Here is a 20059-nt window from a genome sequence, read left to right on the forward strand (position 1 = left end):
TATTTTTAGTTAATAATATATATATTGTTTATTTTTAAAGATGTTAAATTTTCGTGTTACAAATCTCCCGTGGGTAACAACTTTAGGTACTCATAAGTCATGAGCGGAAAAAAAAGTCGATCGTTTCATTCTTTGAAACAATCTTAACAAAGTGAGTAAAGCACATTTGGTGTTATTGTCGCTGATAACAAACATCCCAAATTTCGAAACGCTCCAATATATAAATTAGGCCCACCAGCGGCCGAGCGGTAAAGTCGCTGAACACTGGTAGTTCGGTCCGAGGTTCGAATCCCGCGAACGGGCTGGCTGCATGGGCGTTTTCGTGGTTTTCCCCATGTGCAACGTGTATACGAGCCAGTTTCCCTTAGAAAGTCCTCCACGAAAGGCATCCCTCCCCTTAGGCAGATAGCCCTAGAGTGCTTTGCCATAATTAAATACACCACCACCACACCAATATATAAATTCAAGTATATCGTGGGAAATTTTGAATAAAAACTGTAATTTTTTGCAGATATGCCTAGAAATGCATCTACTTAAAGGTGATTGTAAAATTTTTGTAAATCTTAATTAGAAAATTATGTAAAAATTACTAACAATTTTTTAAAAATAAATCAGAAAATATCTGCGAATTTTTATTTGGATTGAATCTAAATTTCTAATTGTGAAAGAAGGAATCCAGCAAAAAAAAAAAAAAAAAAAAAAAAAGAGAGATAATAATATACATGTACCAAATTCAATTAACTTTAAGGAACTTAAGTTTTGAGAGCTAATATTTTAAAAACTACTCGTTTGATTTTTACTTTTATTTTTTTTATCAAAGGTGTCTGCTAATTCAAACTGAATTTACCCAGAGCAGGCGGCGAGGACGCCCCTTTGCTTGCTGCCTCCCCCTTCTACTTGCTTGATTGCTTAAGGTGGTCTACTACAGCAGCATTACAATACTAAAAATTTTTTTACACGCAGAATCGCTAATTAAGAAACTATGTTGCGTGCAATTTGGCAGAAATATAAAGCAATAGGTCAGTTTTCGAATCACAATGTTAGAATCAGGTTTGAAATGAAATTTACTTAAATATTATATTTTAAAAAAATTAGTTTGAAATACGTAATTTTAATGTGTAGTTTGGAAAGCCATCAATAGATGGCGCTACGGGTTAAAATTTAACATTGTAATCTTATTTCTGCAAAAATTCACGAAGTAATTGATTTTGATATCAGTTATAAATCATATTTTTTTCTAAATAATATTTAGAAGCGTTTCATATATTCCTTTATACACAGTTTTCACTAAACATTGTCAGCTGTCAGCAGAATGACGTTTACGGCAACCCTATTGCATTGCTATTCCGCACTCGTTTTGTTTACATTTATTTGTACTGTGGTCAGTTTGCAAAATATATGCGAAAATATCAAGGACGACCGAAAAAACATCCTGGTTTTAATAAAAGATCCAGAATTCAGCGTAAACGTCGAGCTCAAGAAAAAAATATGAAATTAAATTCCCGAGATGTGGAAGATTCCGAACAAGCGGATGTTTTCGAAAGGTGAGAAATAATTTATTCTTTATATCGACTACCCCGTGTTTATGATTTCGTAGTAAGTTAATTCCGAAGTAAAATATGCGTATTTTTTTTATTGAAGGTCAGAAATTATTGATACAACTGCATCTGTGTCAAAGGAGAATCATTGCCCGGATGATTTTTTTTACAAAGTAAGTTTTTTTTTTTTTTTTTTTTTTTTTTTTGTATATGTGTGTATGAGGGGATGCTAATAATTGTTCAATTCTGTTATAAGAATTTATTCCTCCATTCACACTAAATTGTTGGGAAATATTGAAAGGGTAAATTCCAATTCACAAGGAATTGCTGAAATAATTGAATCTTTTCAAAAGTATGAGCATGTTCTTGCGATCTAAATTGAATTCACCATCATTACATGTATTATTGGAAATTTTATAGTCATATGTTTGCTACGAAATGCTTTGTCAGTTACCTATGGTATATTTTAACAGGTGTATGCACATTTATTCATGTGCTCGCTGTTCAACTTGCTTTTTTTTATTATGTCATTTACTTGGATGTTAAAACTTTCTTTTAGCGTTGGAACATTTTATGATCATTTAGTAAAATTTATATATAAATATATATTATTGCTTGTTTATTTATGGTTCTGTGTATTTGTCATGTATGCATGTTGTGAAGTGTAGTTTTTGAAAAATATGTCACAAATGTTAAATTCCACCAAAAGCTGAATTGAATTGATATTGGGATGCAGGTAATTAGAAAATATCTGCTGTGTATTTTGAGCGTAAACCAAACTAGTGCCAAGAATGGGACCAATACGCTCAGGCTTGCTTAGCCTTTTTGCCATTGTCCAAATTGAATTATCTCCAGTATAAAGGGAGTGAATGCTTTCTCTGTATAACATTAAAATATCCGTCTGATCAAAAATCTACCAATAAGAAACTTTTCATATGTTATGTGACAGACTTTCTGCAAACAGAAGTCCTCAGCTCTGTTCTTGTACATGTTTTTTAATTGTGGTTCAGATGTGTACTTCTCAAAGGAATTCTTCTCATAGGAAGATTATCTGAACATTTAAAAACTATATTCTGCTTTTAGGGGCCTAATATTTTATGCCCCTAAAATTAATATTGAAATTTCTAAAATGTTGAAAAATATGTCATCTGGATTCTGTACAAAAAATATAATCCCCTTTTTCATTTCTGCATTTGCAATTCCTGCATTTTCTTTATTCCTACATTTTTTAATTGGAAGGAATTTTATTCGCAGAGCCCTCTAATTTATTCTTACAAATCATGTAGTAATGTACCATTTTAGATAGATATAAATAACACATTTTGTAATTTTTCTAAACTGTGGTTATACAGCATGATATAATAGCTACACAGGGTATGGCGAAACAGTATACAGCAATATCTGTCGCACTGTCTGAGATGGGTGGTAGTCATACATAGCTTAATGCTTAAATTTGTTATGTGTTATTTATTTATTCATGTTTTTTTTTTTTTTTTTTTTTTTTAATTATGTTATAGCAGTTTATTTCTTTCATTCTTAGGTCCGGAAGTGAAAAATTTGACTTTTCTACGCCAGAAGTTACAGCTAATGTTCCTAAGACAAACCAGGCTTTCCTGAGGTAAGTTGGTTTATTTTTAAAATAGATATTAGCTGTGCATGATATTACAGTTACTTAATTATGGTTAACTAATTATGTATTAATTTAGAAGTCAAGCAACCAAAATCAGCATTATATTTTCAAATAGTGAATATTTCAAAATATGATGCTGATTTTTGTTGCTTGACTCTCAAATTAATACTTGGTCGGTGTGTTATTTTATCTTAATTAAACTAATTATGGTTCTTTTCTTCTCAGTTCTGATCTGGACATTTCAGTTATTGACTCTGACGTAGAAGGTAGAAATACAAGCTCTCTTTTGGGGTAAATATGTATTTCTCTATGCCAAAATTAAAATGTCATCATTTATGTTTTTCTTTTATGGTGTTACATTATGTTGTTTACATACTGATAGCTATTAAAACTGTTAAATATAATATTGTAGCTATCAAAAAGAGGGGGATGAATTTGATTTGTACCAAATTTGGACGTTTTACATGAAAGAACTTGAAAATAAAAGATTTTTTTAAAAATATATTCATTGAAATCAGTGAAATTTTCAGTCGGGACACTGAAGCAAATGAAAAGATTTTGGGGTTTGATTCTTTTGATGGGAGCCTCATCAATAAGCCTACTATCTTTTTTAAATATTGCTTCTTTTTCATTGTTTTCATGATGTTTTATGTTCCCTTCATGAAAGAGATTTTTAATAATTTAAATTTTGTTAATAAAATATAACAAAATGAAATCTGTGATTATGTGGCTGTTATTTTTTCCATATATATTTATTTGAGGAAAACCACAAATTTTATTATTTTACAGAATTTTTAAGAAAAATATAAGGATAAAATTTTTTAAATAATTCTGATTACTACCTTTGCTTTCCTCTCATAATGTGCCTCAAATTAGAGCAATTAGACAACAAATTTAAGTCGTGATCTTTTTTTTCCAAGTTTTTTTTTTTAGGCTTAGGAGTATAAATTGCTTATCCCCACAAGACAGTGCATCTTCTTAGTATGCAATCCTAAGGCTCCGTTCACATGATGGTATAAATGTCATAGACGCATAATCATAAGGCACAAAATGTGGGAGTTCCATTCACACCTGCGAGAGAGGGTCTAAGCCATAGCCAATTAGAGAAGCTAAATTTGTGCATGCATGTATGTGTCTACAGCTTTCTCTCTCAATAGGTTTTATGTATATGCTCTGATTGGCCGACTCTTATATCAAGTCGGCACAAAGTTGAAAACTTCAAGCTTAATGCCCAAACTAGTTTTTGTGACATAGCAAGGTCTGACTACAAAGCGTTGTTAGTTGGGAATTATGACATTTATACAACGGCTTGAATAGAGCCTTAGAAAGCCATTTGGTAACTGAGTTATCCACCATGAAAGAGTTATTCTTGCCCCTCTGAATTCAGTGTTTACTGGAACACGAACATTTTATACTCAGGTGTAGAGGCCCTTCATGTGAAACCTCCGGCACACAAAGTAGTGACTAATATTGCACGAGCAAATGACACTGCGAGCATGGAAGCAGCAGTTGTGAAGATGACTCATCTTCTTGTAGTAATATACTGGTAATCCAGTGTATTATTATTGTTAATTTATTTGCTATCTGTTGCCTAAATTTCCTAAACCTAATTGCGAATGGGCTGCCTGCATGGGCGTTTTCATGGTTTTCCCCGTGTATATGAGCCATTTCCCTTAGAAAGTCCTCCATGAAAGCATTCCTCCTCTTAGGAAGATCAAGTGCTTTGCTGTCATCAAATAAGCCAAATTTAAACCTAATTTGTAATATTTATATATATTAATTATATATATGTATATATATTGTATATATATATATTTTAGCTTGGAGTCTGAGCCTCTTCAGGAGAACCTTAATGATGAATTTCTGTGTCCTGATTCACCTTTAATTATCGAAAGGGAAGATCGACGAAAGGCAAATCCATTACCATCTGGCAGAACAATTTGCAATATGTCTTTTGTAATAGTGCAGGCTAGGACATTAGAGCAACATTCCCTAAATTGTAAATTTGGAGGATCATTTATTTTTAACAAAGTGATTCGACGTGGTCTTGTCACTACATATAACTATGTATGTGATAAAATTTTATGTGGGGAAATGGCAACAATTTGTTCTGATATGGAGAAAAGCAGCCTAAATCAGCTTGCAGTATTAGGTGCGTTATCTACTGGCAGTGGATTTTCACAAGAGGAGGAAAAGTTTAGCATCATGGAAATTCCGTATATGAGCAACTCGACCTTTGCTTCTTGTGAGCGAACTACTGGCACAGGAAACTATGTGATGCACAGGGATGTGCACAGGAAACTATGTGTGCTGCTATAGAAGAGGAGAAAAGGCAGGCAGAACTTCGCAATGATAAAGATAATGATGGTTATCACTGTATAACTGTCATTGTTGATGGAGGTTGGTGTAAAAGAAGCTATGGGCATGGTTACAATGCTTCAAGTGGCATATCTGTTATTATAGGCATGGTCACCCAGAAAATTTTGTTTGTTGGAATTCGCAACAAAGTGTGCCTTATATGCAGTGCTATTGAAGATGGCAAGATGCCAAATAAAGTGCACCTTTGTTGGCGAAATTGGAATGGGCCTTCTACAGGTATGGAAAGCAGTGCCATTGTGGAAGGTCTGAATTATCTCCAGTGTGTTCACAAAATACGTTGTACTCGACTTGTTGGAGATGGAGATGCTAACACAATGGCCAAAGTGAAAGAAAGCGTTTCATATGGAGGACGGGTGATCAAAGTAGAATGTGCTAACCATGCTGTTCGAAGATATCGCAGAGCTCTTGAGAAAAGAAAAGAAAGCAAAATACTGCGCGCTTCCCAGGGGCTAAAGGAATTGCTGCCCGTAAATTGCTGAAAATTAAAATGCCACTGTTAGTCAGAGGTGTTAGTCAGAGGTAACTATAAAAGCTCATGCTTTACCTAGCCATTATCAGCACACACAAGAAGCTATTGATGCATTAGTATCTGACTTGAGAAATGGGCCACATCATATATTTGGCAAGCATGATGCTTGTAGTGCTTTTTGTGCAAAGAAAGGTGCAGAGTTGGACAGCACATACAATGAAATTTTTTCCTCGGGTATGTTGCAAGCTATTGAAGCAGAAGTGGGAAGAGTACTGATATCGTGTATGCCATATGGTTTTATTGAATTTTTTACTGATTTCTGCATTATTAATGAGCAATTTTTTCCAGTTTATTGTTTCTGAGATCACAAACTTGGAATATATATTCGAAAGTAGTGGTTCCTCTCACTGCTGCTGAAGAATGTGACCTTGATTTCTTCAAACACCTTAAAATGCTTGCTCATAACGATTTCCTGCAGAAGCAAAAATGAGCATCCAGAGATGAAAGTTTCCAAACTCTTCAAAGCAAGCGGATAGCATTGAACAGCAACCTGGGGATGATGAAAGTCATAAAATCTGGTGACCCGACAGGCAAGAAAATTTAAATGATGATAGCTGCTATAAGTCGATCGGCGGAAGTTCAGATTCCGGCAATGAGCCAAGAAGAAATAAAACTATTTGTCACCAGCCAGAAAGAGTAAGGAAAGTGTCTGCTAACATGAGAATGAAGGTTTTTGATGCTGCAAAAAAGCTGATGGAAATAGAAATGCCAGTACCCAGCCTGACTTCCCCCCCCCCCGGGGGTTGACGTAGAGAACTCTGCGAAGCTACTGGCTAGGATCTGTATCTAGGCAGTCTCGGATTCTGCTACACCAAACAAGTGGCTTGCATTAATCCTATCACAATTCAGGACTCCTGATTCAGCTGGAAGGACATCCATACAATGATATTTGAGAAGAAGACATACAAAATTGAGTATTGTGGAAAGATGATTGCTTATATCTTGAACGTGGATGATCCACTTGTCTACAAAACTCATAACCATTCTAAAAAATAAGGACATCAAATTTCAGTGCATCCTGCTCTCACAAGAGAGAAAGGTGATCATTAGAAGCCTTCCCAGCTCCACATGTTAATGCTGCCTCATGTTGCATAATATAATAATACACACACTGGCCAATCAATAAGAAACCTTTCAGATTTTCATCTGAATGCATGCTAGGGATGAAATATTCAAATTTTTTCTATGATGTGGATTATACTTGGTTAAAATGCCAGTATAAGTAAGGTGTAAGAGTGCTTTTCATGATGAATGAAGTAAAATGGGGAAAAAAGGCGGCAGATCGTTCACCATTTGAAAAAGGGGCTTATTGTTGGTGCACATTTAGTGGGGGCATCGATTTCGAATCCTTCTCTAAAAAATGTAACTGCAGTTCGAGCATAGTTTTCAAAGACAGTGATCGGCGGTATCTCCGATGAATTGTACGGCCGAACACGGATTCAACTATCACAAATCATCAACCAAGGCTCTTCCCAACAAATTTCAGCTAGAACTATGCGCAGCGAATTGCAGAGGGATAGGAATGCATAGTTTTGGTGCCTGTAAGAAAATCACTCAGTTCTGCCGACATGCAAGACTTCATTTTCAGTGGTGTCGAGAAAAGACACTGGACATCTGAGGATTGGAAATGGGTAATGTGGTGGGATATTACATTATGTATTACATATTAAACATAAGTTATGGGTTACCTCATAACTACAGAAGGTTCCTGTTCGCTGCCAGAAAAGGTTGAAGTAATCTGCAATGTAAATTACCGACAATACATGAGCTTTGTTCATTTATGGGCATGATAAAATTTTATCGATGCTTTTTGAAAAATGCTGCAGAAACTCAAGGAGTCATACACGAAATGTTAAAGGGTGATAAAAAAAGATCATTGTAAAGTTCCATGCACAGATGAAGGTGTTTAGTGTATTTAATTATGGCAAAGCACACTAGGGCTATCTGCCTAAGAGAAGGGATGCCTTCGTGGAGGACTTTCTAAGGGAAACTGGCTCATATACACGTTACACATGGGGAAAACCACGAAAACGCCCATGCAGCCAGTACGTTCGCGGGATTTGAACCTCGGACCGAACTACCAGTGTTCAGCGATTTTACCACTCTGCCGCTGGTAGGCCTGCACAGATGAAGGAATTCACCAGTTTGAGAAGTGCAAATCTGATTTAGTCAATGGTGCCCTTTTGTGTTTCCCAATGGATTACCCTTTGTGTGCAGATACATCAGACTTTCCTATAGGATCAGTATTGCAGCAATTGGAAGAACAAGAACAAGACTGAAAACCTATTGTGTTCTACTCTAAAACATTAAATAATGCACAGAAGGTTTATAGTACCTATGACAGAGAATTCTTAGGAATATATCTTTCTGTCAAGCATTTTAAACATGTATCGGAAGGACGCAAATTCATCATACTTACTGATCACAAGCCACTGTCATATGCATAGAAGCAAAAGAATGGGAAGGCATAACCCAGACAACAACACCAACTTCAGTATATATCGGAATTTTCAACTGATATTCAGCATATTGATGCCAAAGAAAATTTAGTTGCAGTTGAAGTAGTCTCAGTTACTGGCTATGAAGCAGTAGCAGATGCTCAAGAATATAATGAAGAATTGCAACATTTAATGACAGGTAGTGCTTCACTGAAATTTAAATCATCTACATTAGCATTTTGGAAAACATTAAGATGTGACAGCTCAACAACCAGTATCAGGCCTTTTATTTCAAAGCAATTTAGACAACAAATGTTTCATCAAATTCATAATTTTGCTCCTCTGGTATCAGGACAACTGTCAACGAGATGACTGAAAAATTTATCTTTCCAAATATAAAGAAAGAAATTCACGAATAGACTTAAAGTCCTGTTAATTGTCAAAGGAGCAAAGTCAACAGGCATACAAAATCTAAAATAGCTGAGTTCCAAGCACCTCATGCTAGATTAAGTATTGTGCAAGTTGACCTGATTGGGCCATTACCACCATCTGCTGGTAGGACGTATTATCTGACATTTATTGACCATTTTTCCTGTTAGGGAGAAGTAGTTTCTTTACCAGATATCACAAGAGAAATGGTTGTCAAAGCATTTTACAATCATTGGATTAGCAGATTTGTTGTGCCTAGTTCCATAATCTCAGATCAAGGAAGACAGTTTGAGTCGCAGCCTTTCAAGAGCCTTGCAAAAGTATGTGGTGCTAAAGTTTTACGTTCCACTCCATACCACCCACATTGTAGTGGGAAAATTGAGCAGTTTCTCAGAACTTAAAAAAATGCAATAAAGGCTCACAGCAACATCAGATGGACAGAAATCCTTCTAGGATTCAGAGTTGCAATATGTCCTGATACTAATCACTCTGTAGCTCAAATGGTATATTTTATGCAAATAAGGTTACCATGTGAGTTTTTCGACTACCTACCACTAAAACTAAACCTGAACCATTTGTAACAAATTTACTGTCTTTTATGGATCAGCACCAGTTTATCAACTGCTAACAAACATAAAATATTTATGCATAAAGACTTGAGATCATGTTCTCATGTGTTTGTGAGAACTGATCGTGTGAAAAAGGCACTTGAATTTGCTTATTGAGGGACCATTTTTTTGTGGTGAAAAAATATGATAAATATTTCCGAGTCTTAATTAAGGACAGACAAGTTAACATTTCATTGACAGACTGAAACCAGCTTATTTGTTACTTTCGAACAAATTACTAGAAACAGTGACTAAAAATAAAAAACCATTTCACATTTCATGTACCCAAAATTCTGATATTGTACCTAACGTCAAATCTATTATTCTAGGTGGTATGAAAATCAGAAAATGTGTTGGATTTAAGGACTAATGTTTTGTATATTTTGCTATACTTCATCATCTTCTAAATATTAGTAAATATATATCTGCATTAGTGATAATCAGCTGTGAGCACATAGTGCACCATCTGCAACTCATTTGGGTATAAACTATGCTAGTGATTATAATGTCCTTGCTTTTTCCCATATGCCATATGTTGCATGAAATTTTGTTATATGAATCTAGCTTCCTGTGAGGAATTTCTGTGATCTTTCTAGTATGTATGGTCAAGAATTAGGCTTGTGATATACTGTCATGATTTTGCCCACATGTTCCCTGAATATACTACCATTTCCTTAGGAAGACTTCCAAGAAGAATACTGTTGTGAGTTCTAAGCCTAACTATGGTTTGGAACTGTTTATAATGAATTATTGGGATTCTGCACATGTAATGTGGATGCAATTCTATTTCCATTTAGAAGATTTTCTGCAAAGGCAATGCTTTAGCTGTGAGATAATTCTGTTTTGGAAATAAAACTGATATTTATTTAGATTTGTGGTATTTATAAGGCAGTTTATCAATAGCAGGTAGCATCTTGCCTCTTTGCTTTGATCAGGGCCTGTGCAACCAGTGGTAGTCAAAATTTTATAATTTAGCAGAGGGCACTGAGCAGCAAAATTTAGAGGCAAAAAAATGTTCAGAACTTACGAAGACATCAGCCAGCAGAATTTAGGATATGCAGAGATTGCACTGAGTGGCAATAGTGCCATATGTTACATTTGCTATCTGCATTATTAATTTGTGAAACAATTTCAGCTGCTTGAAAATGCATTTTTCTGTTAGAAATTTGTATTTCTTGCAATTTCTTTTTTTTTGGGGGGGGTCGAGAATATGGTGTTAAAAATATTTTATCATTTTCTTTTTTTTTTTTCTTTTCAGGTGAAAATTTTGTGCATGATTTGGCTTTCATTGAGACGTCTCTGGGTCAGGAGTTACTAAGGAAGAGAAACTTACATGCAGGTTGAAGGATGCAGTGTCAAATGTATAAGGAATATAAAAGATGCTGTATATTAGTATAAGTTTGAATAACCATAATAAAAAAATTTCTTGAAAATTGTGTTTTTTCTGCGAGTTATTAAAATTGGAAATAATTAATTACAATATTTATGAAAATTTTCGAAAATAAAAATACAAGTAGTATTTAAAAAGTACTGCAAAACTCATTTTTAAGTAGAAAAATTATTCTCAGATGAAATTCTTTATGCAAAAGGATTCGATTATGCAAAAGGACTTTTTTAGTATTTGAAAGGTTCATTTGAATCCAACAACTGAAACTAACGTATCCCCAGTTTATTGATACCAACCATTTTGTTGGTATCAATGAACCCACTACTTTCTAAAAGCATTTCTGTCAATTACTAAGGGCTAATGAACAAGTGTTGAATTCTCAAGATGAATGTTGCCGAAACAGAATAAAGTGTACTTCAGAACATTCTGCAGTAGCTCAAACAAAGTCACGGACCTCATCTATACTGTAGTCAGAGAGAAATTATTCCCCTTCCTTTTCTTTCAAAAGCTGAGTTTCCAAACGCACAACGGGAGGCCGTTGCTAAAAGCTGTGGAACCAGTTTTATAGCTATTTTTAGCAACTTGTGAGCTGTTTTTCAGATAACACAGTAAATCTCGGGGAGGGGGAATTTGAAATCATGATCACTGCCGGTACGGCAGAATTTACGTACAGCAAAATTGTAAAATTCAGCGAAGCATCAAGCAATAAAATTTTAGAATTTTGTGGGAAGGGCACTTGACAACAGAATTTATTGCGTACAAAGTCAGCAAAATGCATAGCGCCGTACCTGATTCATGATACAGCAGTATTCATTACCAATAGCAAACTTGTTTGAGGATAAGTTCGAAAAAATGTTTTCTAGTTGTTACCTAAAATCGATAAACAATAATCTTTGAAAGATTATTCGATTATATCGTTACTAATATGGTAAAAATTTGAAAAGCAATCAGAAGCCGTATCTCTAGGGTCTTCAAGTCACGATTTGTTTTTATTTGTTCGAATATGATATTTATATCTCTCTTCCTACAAGTATGTATTTTCGTACGTATAAAGTATCAAAAATAATAAAAGTAATTAATAAATTTTCTCTAGTTGCCCTGAAAACTACATCTGAATATAAAGATAAGAAAGACATCAGTAAATTGCTGTTGTTATTTGCTGATCATAATGGTAATCAACCGAACATGATCACATATACCGTCTTCAAAACTTTGATTTTTATCAAGCTTCATATAAATACTAGGTTTTTGTTAGTCACGTAATTTGACATCCTAAATTTAAGATGACAGATGAAATAATGACTAGTTCTGAATTAGCTCACTCAGGAAGTAAAATTTTCTCCTTCCCGTCAATATAGCATATTTATAGCTCCCAATGATGGCGATCACTAACTAAATATGTTATGGATTAGAACCCTATTGCACTCCATAAGTTTTTCTTTATTCGCTTTATGTGCATGCATGCATGCTTGGTTGTGGAAGAAATTAAAAAGCCCCCCCCCCTTTTTTTTTTTTACTTAGGTTATTCGAATGTATACGCCAGACATTTATTTGTTGAACTGTAGTTATAATTTGGAACGTGGTGCTAGAGCCGTTGGAGCCGAACCGAACGTCAGTTTGTTTAGAATTATAGAGTTTGATTACGCCAAAGCAGGTGAATTTGGAAAAACCAAAATCGGTCATGCATCCAACTCGTTATCGAGGCTTGAACTCCGGATGAACTACCAGTGTTCGGCGGCTCGCTTGCTAGAACTGCGTTAGGCTCTTTGAATGTAGCAAAGCCACGAGGGTTACCTTCTTAAGATGGCAGGCCTTCGTGGAGTCATTTTCTGAAGGCTTAGATTAGGTTATTATGGCAAAGCACAGTAGGATGCCTTCATGTTGAACTTTCTTAGAGAAATTGACAACCCATACACGTTACACATACAGAAAATTATGAAAACGTCCATGCAGCCGGCCCGTTAGCCTTTATTCGAATCCAGGTCGAAACTACCAGTGTTCAGCGATTTAATTCCTCTACCGCGGGAGGGCCTAATTGCTGAAGGGAACTGGCTTGTATTCATGTTACACACGGTGAAAACAAACAATGCAACCAGCTGATTCGTCTGGCATCGAACCCAAACCAGTTCGAACTTCCAGTATTCAGTAGTTTTAACCACTCGGCCACTGGTGGCGTGTGGTAGGAGCCACAGATAATGTACTGAGTAGCAAAAATCCCTAATAGTGGCCCTGGTTACTAGTAGGATTGTAAGTATATTGGTAATCATCCAATCTACAGCAAGGAAATTTCGGAGCTTAATTGTAAAGTCAAATGCGACACTCCGATAAACGTGGTATATGTAGAGATGGAAAAATTTATTATTTTAAATACTTGTATTTATTAGTAAACATTTTATAAAATTTATTCTTAATTTAGCGTTTAAGAATTCTAAGAGAGTTATCTGAGTATTTTTTCCTCCTTTGGTAATCCAATAAAATTGAGTAAATTTATGTTCTGTAATATCTTTGCGTGTTATATACATAGTTTTTTTTTTTTTTTTTTTTTCTTTCAAAGTTAGACAAGTTTACACAAACAATATAGGTCGAAAAGGGAGTTGGTCTGCGCCCGGTGAGCCTGTCGGCAGCGTCGCAAAGCGTAATTTGACTAACGAAAAGATCATGCTTTGGATCTGGTGATCTGGATAGTCACTTGTGTTGAAAAATAAATTTATTTCAACAACATAGGCCAAAAATTTAGTTGATCTGCGCCCGTGAGTCCGTCGGCAGCATCGTAAAGCGTAATTTGACTAACAAAAAGATCATTCTTTTGTATTTGGTGGGATTGCCGTGGTATTAATCACAAATAGTATATGGAAAAAGGTAAAACCCTTGACAGTAAAGGATACAACGAGATGCTAGTGCATGTTGACGCTGCTATCAAGGAAAAGAGTCGAATTGAGTTCCGGCGCAGAAAGGTAACGTTCCATCAAGATAATACCATACGTGTCTGCATTCACCGGCTAGCCTCTGTACGGACTCGAAAGGGATCTTTCACCACATCCACCATATAACCCCGACATCGCACGTTCGGACTTTCAGCTACATCTTGCTGGTCCTATCTTCACTTCTGCACAAGACGTCCGAAATGAGGTTGACCTGTGTTTGGACTCGGGCCACCAAGTTTCCGAGCCGAAGGTTTTGAAAAACTACCAAAAAATTGGCAGAAAAGCATAGATTTTTGGTAGTGATTACTATCCGCACTAAAGGTACTGACTGCTTTTTTTTCATAACTTTATGAAGAACGTTCGTGCTTAAAATTTTCGTTACAACCATTAAATTCTGTAATTTATGAATTCCTTCCCACTTCTCATGTATTTATCAACTGTTCTTTATGAACCTGATATTCCTACAATTATCAGCTGTACTTTATAAATCTGATATGTAGAAACGCAATTTGATTTTATGCATTTCAGTATCAAGTGAAATCTTTAAACTAATCGTTCATTATAACACTTTATGTTGTTTTCATTCAAAGCTGAACTCAGATAATGTGCCGAGGTTGAACTACCAGTAATAGGCGACTTTAGCGCTCGCCCGCTAGAATTTAGAGAGGAACTGAGTGCTAGAATTGGGTTAGGCTCTTTGAATATAGCAAACCCACGAGGTGGCAGATAGCAGATGCTTTCGTGGAGGAAGTTTCTGAAGGCTTAGTTTAGTTTATAGCAAAGCTCCCCATACACGTTACACACGGGGAAGATTATGAAAACGCCCATGTAGCCAGCCCGTTCGCCTTGATTCGAACCCAGGTCGGAACTACCAGTGTTCAGCGATTTAACCGCTCGGCCGCGGGTGAGCCTAATTGCTGAAGGAAACTGGGTCGTATTCATGTTGCACAACAGGAAAACAAACCATGCAGCCAGCTGGTTCGCCTGGGATCGAACCGAAACCAGGTCGAACTTCCAGTAATCAATATTCTTAATCACTCAGCCACTGGCGGCGCGTGGCAGAAGTAAGAGCCACAGATATTGTAGTGAGCAGCAAAAACCTCTAATACTGGCTCTGGTTACTAGTAGAATTATATATTGGTAATAATCCAATCTACAGCAATGAAATTTCGGAGCATAATTGTGAAGTTAAATACGACACTCCGATAAACGTGATAAAGATGAAAAATTTTTTAAAAAAGGAAACTTACTATGCAAATACATGTATTCATTAGTAAACATTTTATAAAATTTATTCTTAATTTAGCGTTTATGAATTCTCAGAGAATTATCTCATCGAATTATTTTTTTCTCCTCTGGTAATCCAATATAATTGATTAAATTTATGTGCTGTTAATATCTTTGCCTGTTATGTACATAGTTTTTTTTTTTTTTTTTTTTTTTTTCCGTTCAAAGTTAGATAAAACTGAACGTACGTTACACTGAAATTACTTTGTCTAGAAAGTAAGCGCTTGAGTAGAAACAGATGTTGGGTTTTATTTTTAGAAGACAGGAGATCGCTTTCTGTAAAGTAATGTTATAAAATTTTGAATTTGAAATAATCGTACTTCGTTTTTAGTAGCGCAGAATGATAAAGATTTAATGAGAATATAGCAAAGCATCTTTTTAGAGACGCTGTTATAATTTTGCTATTTTATTTTTTTATGGTAGGTCAAGGAAAAAGGCAGGCTGCTAAATACGGTAACAGCACATTACTCTGTTTCATATATAGCGAATCCGCTCTGAAATGAGGCACGAAGCGGTAAAGTAGCTGAACACCAGTATTTCGGTCCGAGTTTCGAATCCCGCGAAGGGACTGGTTGCGCTTTCGTGGTTTTACCCTGTGTAACGTGTCTAGGAGCCAATTTCCCTTAGAAAGTCTTCCACGAAGGCATCCTTTCCCTTAGGCAGATAGATCGTACCGGTGTTTATTTTATCAACAGTACTGGTTATTTTTAAAAATGATCATCCTAGAAAGGTGATTGCCAAAAAGTATTCACTTCGCATATTTATACGTTATGCATGAATATACTCTTTTTAGTCAATCTAATATATATAAATTACTAATGCTTTAAAAAAATTCAATTTTCAATATTCTGTTTCCTATTTGTTCCTGTTCAATGAAACAGATTCATACACAGCAAATCCAAATGCATCGCTACAGGAAGATGATAAACCAGCACAGTACGTAATTACAGTTACATCCGGAAAAGAGTAGATATACATATAAATACATAATATATATATACGGTATACAACGATATACAATATATATATATATATTATCGTTTTTTAGGATGTATCTATAATATGTATCATTTTACTTTATTAAAATATAATATTCAATTTTGTAATTTAGGAATTTCTTCTCCCTTATCATGTATTATCAGCTTGTACTTTATAAACCTGATACCCCTTCAATTATCAGCTGTATTTTATAAACCTGAAACATAGAAACGCAATTTGATTTTATGCATTTCAGTATCAAGTGAAATATTAAAACTGATTGTTCATTATAACACTTTATGTATTCATTCAAAGCGGATCTCAGATAATGTGCCGCAAATTATTTCCACACTAAGTTTTTTGTGCAAATAATACGTCCTGCTAGTGTTTTTGTAATAAAATGCATGTTATTAATTGATTTCGAATTTTCGTTGCATCTTGATATTGCTGCCAAAAGATATTCAATCAATAATAGTATCTTTTACTACGTTTATGTGTGTGGATACATAGACCATTTCTCCGTGTACTAGAAAAATTTGATAATGATTTATCCACTTTTGAAGTAAAAAAATAATAGTTAGGAGTGTTATACGATTTTATAATACAAGTAAAAAATATATATAAAGCTCTGGAAAGTGCTAACACATATTTATGGAATATTATGGATGGTAATTTATGAAATATTATGGATGGATGAGTAAATGGAATATTATGTGCGTGCTATATATGTATACACATATCATCAAGTATAAAATCATTTATATATAATTTTTATGTCGCGATGAAATTTGTTTTCTTCCGCAAAATAACGGCAAATTATGAAACATTACGCAACATTGAAAAGCGTGATGAACAAATTTTGCGAAAAGAAATAGCGACTGCTGCACGTATCTCACAGATATCTTTCATTCAACACAAAGGTGAAAAAGTTCTATTCCTGTTCAAAACATACCCTGCAGTCTGAGTCACAGACGGAAGAAATGACAGCAGGTCTTTTGTTCAACTGAGGGGATGTGTTTTATGGCTTACTCACTTTCCCGCCAAACAAGTACAGAGGAAGGAAGCGTCGTTGCCATAGTAACCAGGCTGTAGGTAGTCTTACAGATTTGAGTCTTTATCGCTCAACGTTCGTAGCGCCATCTGTTATTAAAAATCGACATGAGAAAGGGGTATTAAACGCTCTTAAAGTAGAGTTCAATGAAGGAAATCACTGACGGTACATTTTTAAGAGCCACCGCTAGCTCAATAAATAAAATAAATTATGCCACTTTGGCATAATTTTAGACATACAATCGTAATATGGAAAAGAATCGGAGTGTAATTTCAGAAACGTCCGATTTTTGTGCAAGAATACCTATGTTAGAACAATGCTATACATAAATCTAACATAAATCCTAAGTCGGGCTTTCAAGACACGAAAAAAGCAAGTAAAATTTCGTCAATTGGCTCAGTAGGACGAGAGATACAAAACAGTCTCATTTATTAATGCAAGGTATACATTGTTTTTATTCAGAAATGTGTGAAATATGTTAAATATAAAACATTAGCTAATCAACAGAACTTCTATTTGTGAAAATTTCACAATAATTACTTTGGAGTGTGAGATAGCGTAATTTCCAGAAATGGTTTTTTCTGAAGAAAATACTGAAAAATTTTTTGATTAAAGAAGAGAGCATATAATTTATATGCTTTTGTTTTTAATTTTAAAAAATGGTTATAGTAGTTAGCAACATAATAGAGTATTTGAAACAAAGTGCTGAACATTCAGGAATGCACGCATAACATTCAGGTCTTCTGGGTTAACCGGAAAACTTCCGGTTTCTCATAATATATTCTGTTCTCTACTTATATTATTGAATTTTCTGGTTTCTGATTTTTAGACTTTAATATGTGTCACTTCTAAGGGAAATGTTACGAAACAATAAATAAAATTTATTTAATGAACGAAATTTTAGTTGTGCAAATTGCATTTTTCCCGCCTGTAGCGATTTTCTGCACTAATTTTCCTAATTAAATTTTCTTTGATCTGAACTGTCTTAATCCACTGCAGACGCGCGTAAAAATTATTATGAAGACTCAAGTGTTGTTAACTCAGAATATTTCTATTTAATTTTGTTTTACGTCAATATATAATACTAGAAAGCCCGGCGGTCATACGGAATGACCGCTGTATATATATATATACAGCGATCATTTCGTATGACCATATACATATTATAAATATTATAATAATCATAGATATTATAAATTGTAATTAAAATGATTCGTGGAAAGGTGTCTGCTAATTTAAACTGAATTATCCAGAGCAGGCGGCGAGGACGCCCCTTTGCTTACTGACCCACGGGGTTTCCCCTTCTAGAGTGCAATGAAGGAAACCACTGTCGGTACATTTTTTAAGAGCCACCGCTAGCTCAATAAATAAAGGTGATTTAAATAATAAAATGTTAATTCACATGTCAAAGATCTGTTTGTATACAAGATTTCTTGTGTAGATCTTTCCATCATTTTTAAGCTCGCCTTGCAGAGGACCATCTATTATTTTTAATTTCACGTCCGTTCTTTCACGAACTCTTGAACAGGCAACATAAAGATGATCGTGTCCAAATGCAGTCTTAGGTAAAAAATACCAACACGCTTAAGCGTTTGACCCTGAGACTGATCATAGCAAAGGCATAGCAAATGGTCATAGCAAAGGCAAGTTTTACAGGAAATTGTCTACGTCTCAATTGTAACGACAACCCTGTGCCGTGGCAATTTCACCCCATTGGCTAGTACAGTTACGCAAGCAACCAATAAGCTATCGGCGACAAGCAGACACTTAAACCGCACACACACACACACACACACATATATATATATGGGGTGAAGTAACATCATCTTCTCCGAAACGGCTGGCTCCCGGGCTTAGCGAAGCACACCGGTGGATTCCGCAGGTCCGTGGCACGCCATTTTGACCATTCGCGTCTTCGTGGGACTTTAATTAGCCGAGATATTAATTAAAAACTAATTTTCCCCTACGTTTTCCCTACATTTTCCACTTTCTTTCATGGATTTTCCGTATTAGAGGGATTTGGCGAGGTGCCAAATTCTTTTTTTCTCGAATATTTACGGAACGCCGTCGAGCTGAAATTCGAGACGCGTATCCTCGGATTCGAAAAAATTCGCATAATCCATTGATACCATTCTCATCTTCGTACGACTTTAATCAGAGATATTAATTAAAAACTTCGGAAACGTTAATTTCAGCGCTCATTTTTCCGAGTGGCAACAATAAATTATCGGCGATAAACACTTAAGCTGCTTATATATATAAAGATATTACTAGTTCATCTGCTTAATAATATGTACACTCTGGGCCCTCTTCCCCCCAAAAAGGCCAGTTCTATATCTCCCGTTCTACTCGGCCGATTTAACTTGCGTTTTTCATGTCTCGAAAGCTCGACTTAACACATATATTAGATTTATATATAACTTTGTTTAAACATAGGTATTTTGACTCAAAATTGGAAAAAATTTTTTCTGAAAGAGCATTCCTTTTTTTCTCCCATATTTAGATTCTAAGACTCATATCATTCCAAAGTACCAACTTTTCTAAAAATCCCACTCGTTTCAAAACATTAGCACTCAAAGTTTTAGCTCCTCTATGTTTATTGAAATGGGATACATTTATTAATATTTCATTTTTTATTAAACTTATTTGATCCCTTCTTTCACAGCTCGAAACGTAAGTTCAATCGAAAAAAATTCCCAGGTATTTTCTGATTTATTTTTGAAATTTGTATTTTTTAGTAATTTTTACAAATTTTTTGAAAAACATTTTGAAAAATCTCAACCCGTACAATGTTTGCCATCAGCTTATATTAGGTGTGTTTCTAGGGCATATCTGGAAAAAATTCTAGGGCATATTTGGAGTTCTTTATTCCAAGTTTCCC

The 20059-nt window shown here is 35.0% G+C and overlaps 2 protein-coding genes and 1 long non-coding RNA gene across 5 annotated transcripts in view; 2 read left to right on the forward strand and 1 right to left on the reverse strand.

The window, feature by feature from the left end:
* LOC118180641 (sodium- and chloride-dependent glycine transporter 1-like) overlaps positions 1–20059 on the reverse strand; it is a 233809-nt gene that overhangs the window by 30317 nt on the left and 183433 nt on the right. The gene's annotated exons all lie outside the window — the stretch shown is intronic.
* Positions 1–20059, forward strand: part of LOC146995536 (ubiquitin-conjugating enzyme E2-17 kDa-like) — a 153051-nt gene that overhangs the window by 9831 nt on the left and 123161 nt on the right. The gene's annotated exons all lie outside the window — the stretch shown is intronic.
* On the forward strand, positions 934–10984 carry LOC118206037 (uncharacterized). The gene is made up of 5 exons (XR_015043130.1): positions 934–1544; positions 1642–1711; positions 3079–3156; positions 3394–3459; positions 10810–10984. It is a non-coding gene; the product is annotated as an uncharacterized LOC118206037 (long non-coding RNA).

Source organism: Stegodyphus dumicola, chromosome 9, assembly GCF_044657685.1.
Source record: "Stegodyphus dumicola isolate Sdum_Otavi_A_Nest chromosome 9, ASM4465768v1".
Taxonomy (NCBI): domain Eukaryota; kingdom Metazoa; phylum Arthropoda; class Arachnida; order Araneae; family Eresidae; genus Stegodyphus; species Stegodyphus dumicola.